Source organism: Chrysochloris asiatica, unplaced genomic scaffold (genome assembly GCF_000296735.1).
Source record: "Chrysochloris asiatica unplaced genomic scaffold, ChrAsi1.0 scaffold00160, whole genome shotgun sequence".
In the NCBI taxonomy this organism is placed as follows: domain Eukaryota; kingdom Metazoa; phylum Chordata; class Mammalia; order Afrosoricida; family Chrysochloridae; genus Chrysochloris; species Chrysochloris asiatica.
In genome coordinates, this window is record NW_006408678.1 from 6,630,617 (window position 1) to 6,634,021 (window position 3,405).

Here is a 3,405-nt window from a genome sequence, read left to right on the forward strand (position 1 = left end):
GATACAAAACCTGCAAACAGAAATCCATAAGATTAATACAAAGATATCAGAAACAGACAATGCACTAAAAGGATAAATTAGAAGATTTAAGTTAATGGAAGCCAGAATCAGTGAGCTTGTAGAAAAGTCTCTCAACACTAGTAAGCTAGAAAAACAATCAGAAGAAAGAATGAAAAAATCTGAAGAAAGCCTAAGACTCATGTGAGACAGTATGAAGAGTCAAAAGGAAGCGCAAGAAGGCAAAGTCAAATATTATTATGAAAAGTGCAAAGACCTGGAGTTAGAAAACCAAAAGGGAAGGACATGCTTAGCATTTCTCAGGCTGAGGGACCTGAAGAAAAAATTCAACCCTCAATTTCCAATATTGAAGGATTCTATGCTTTTGAGTTATGGTGTTGGAGGAGAATATTGAAAGTGCCATGGACTGCCAAAAGAACCAATAGATCCATTTAGGAAGAAGTGCAGCCAGCGTGCTCCTTGGAGGCCAGGATGGCCAAACTTCGTCTCTCATACTTCAGACACATTGTCAGGAGGGAACAGTCGCTGGAGAAGGATATCATGCTTGGTAAGGTGGAGGGTCAGAGAAAAAGAGGAAGACCTCCAGAGAGATTGATTGGCAAAGTGGCAGCATCAATGGGCTCAAGCGTGGCAACAATTGCGAGGTTGGCCCAGAATTGGGAAGTGTTTTGTTCTGTTGTGCATAGGGTCACTATGAGTCGGTACCAACTCAATGGCACCTAACAACAACAGCAACAACTTACTTAACCTGTGGTAAGATTAAACGAGGCAGGGATTTTTGTCATTTTGTTCATTGCTGAGTTGCTAGTGCTTAGAGCAGTTCCTGGATTCTCAAATGTAGCAATGATTGTGAAGTTGGCACAAGACAGGGCACTATTTTGTTCTGTTGTGCATAGGGTCACTCTGAGTCAGTACTGACTCCATGGCACCTAACAATGACAACAAAAAGCATTAAGAGGAATAAATTATGGGTAATCAGAATTCTAGAACAGGAATTGACAAAGAAAAATATAGAAAAGACAGTGGAAGAAAAATTTCCTAACATTATGAAAGATGAGAAGATAAGCATTCAAGAAGCTGAACGAATTGCAAACAGGGTAGACCTCAAAAGAAAATCACCTAGACGTATCATAATCAAATTCTCTAACATCGAAGAGAAAGAAAGAACCCTCAAAGAATCTTGGGGAAAATGAAATATCACCTATGAAGGAAAACCAATGATATTAAGATCTCATTTCTCAGCAGAAATCATGCAGGTAAGAATGCAATGGGAGATGCATACTAAACTATTAAAGAAAAAAAAAAAACTGCCAACAAAGAGTCATATATATACCCAGCAAAACTGTCCCTCAAATACGACAGTGAAATTAGATCATTTACAAATAACCAGAAATTAAAGAAATTTGCAAAAAAACAATTAAGAGGAGACCTCTGGACTGAGAATTAACACCAGACAACAACCAGAGAAAGACATACATTGCAACACCACCCAGAATTGAATCTAGATATAGAAGTATCCAAAGTAAAACATAACTACAAGACTAAACATTGTGAATCCGAGATTTCTAGCTATAATCAAGAAAACTACAGAGCAAAAAAAGGGAAAAGTACAGTTTCAGAATTCCAAATGGCAAGGAAGTCAGGATAAAATAGACTGCTTTCAAATGGGGAAGAACTTAATAAATTACAGGATAACCTCAGAGAAACTGAATACACCTTCACATCAAATCAAGAAAAGTAAAATACATGAAGATTTTGTAAACATTAAAACTATGTAAACATTAAACATTTATAAACATTAAAACTATGTAAACATTAAAACTATGTAAACATTAAACATTTGTAAACATAAAAACTATGAAAAAATTGACGAGAAAGCCCCGGCACCCCAAATTGAACTTAGCACAGGATAACTTGTGGAACAAAGAAACCAGCAGCATCACACACACAGCAAACTTACTGCAATCAATATATGTTGTTGTTGTTGTTGTGAAGTGCTGTCGACTTGACTCCGACCCATAGCAACCCTGTATAGGGTTTCTGAGGAGCAACTGGTGAACTTGAACTGCCAACCTTGTAGTTCAAACGGCTTTGCAGTCTGACGCATTAACCCACAGTGCCACACCAGGACTCGATCAATATATACCCAGTAATAATTACACTGAATGTCAATGGATTCAATGTACCAGTCAAGAGGCAGAGAGTAAAAGAATGGGTAAGAACACAGGATCATCAAATATGCTATCTATAAGAGACACACCTTACACACAAAGGCAAGTATACATTAAAAATTAAAGGATGGAAAAAACTTATCAAGTTAATGACATTCAAAAACAAGGAGTGGTAGCAATACTAATTTCTGATAAAAGAGACTTTAAGGTAAAAATCAACATAAGAGGAAAAAAAGACATTTCTAATGACTAAAGGATCAATTGAACAAGAGGTCATAACCATAATAAATATCTATGCTCCCAACGAAAGAGCTCCTAAATACATAAATCAAACTATAATATAATTAAAGAAAGAAATATATAAATCTGCAATAATAGTTGTTTTTGTTAAGTGCCATCAATTCAGTTCTGACCCATAGCAATCCTGTATAGGGTTTCCGAGAAGCAGCAGGTGAGCTTGATCTGCTGACCTTGTGATTCAAGCCAACTTTGAAGTCAAATGATTAACCCACAGCGCCACACCAGGACTCCACAATAGTAGGAAGAGATTTTAATACACCTCTTTTGAAAAAAGAATAATCAGAAAGAAGCTCAATAAAGACACGGAGGAAGTAAGTAACACTATCAATCAATTTGACCTCATAGATTCATAGATACTCAACCCAACAACAGCACAATATACATTCTTTTTCCAGTGCACATGGAAAATTCTCCATGAAAGACCATATGTTAGGCCACAAAACATGTCTCCATAAATTTAAAAACATCAAAATATGACAAACCATCTTTCACGTCATAATGCTATAAAATTAGAAATCAACAATAAGAAGATCAAGGAAACAAAATCAAATATTATGAAAATGAATAACACCCTGCTTAAAAGCTACTGGGAAACAGAACAAATAAAAACATTCCTTGAATCAAATGAGAACAAAAACACAACATATGAAAACCTTTAGGATACAGCAATAGCAGTGCTTAGAGGGCAACTTATTGTAATAAACGCACACATTCAAAAAGAAGAAAGTAGAAAAATCAACACATTTACACAACATCTCCAACACTTAAAATAAGACCAAGAAAGTAAGCCTACAGTCATCAGAAGAAAAGAAATCATAAAGATCAGGGCAGACATAAATGAACTAGAAAAGAGAAAAACAATAGACTCAACAGGGCAAGAAGTTGGTTCCTTGAAAAGATTAATAAAATTGACAAA

General features: G+C 35.8%; 1 protein-coding gene across 4 annotated transcripts in view; it reads right to left on the reverse strand.

Moving 5' to 3' along the window:
• Positions 1-3,405, reverse strand: part of ANO4 (anoctamin 4) — a 607,193-nt gene that overhangs the window by 298,149 nt on the left and 305,639 nt on the right. The gene's annotated exons all lie outside the window — the stretch shown is intronic.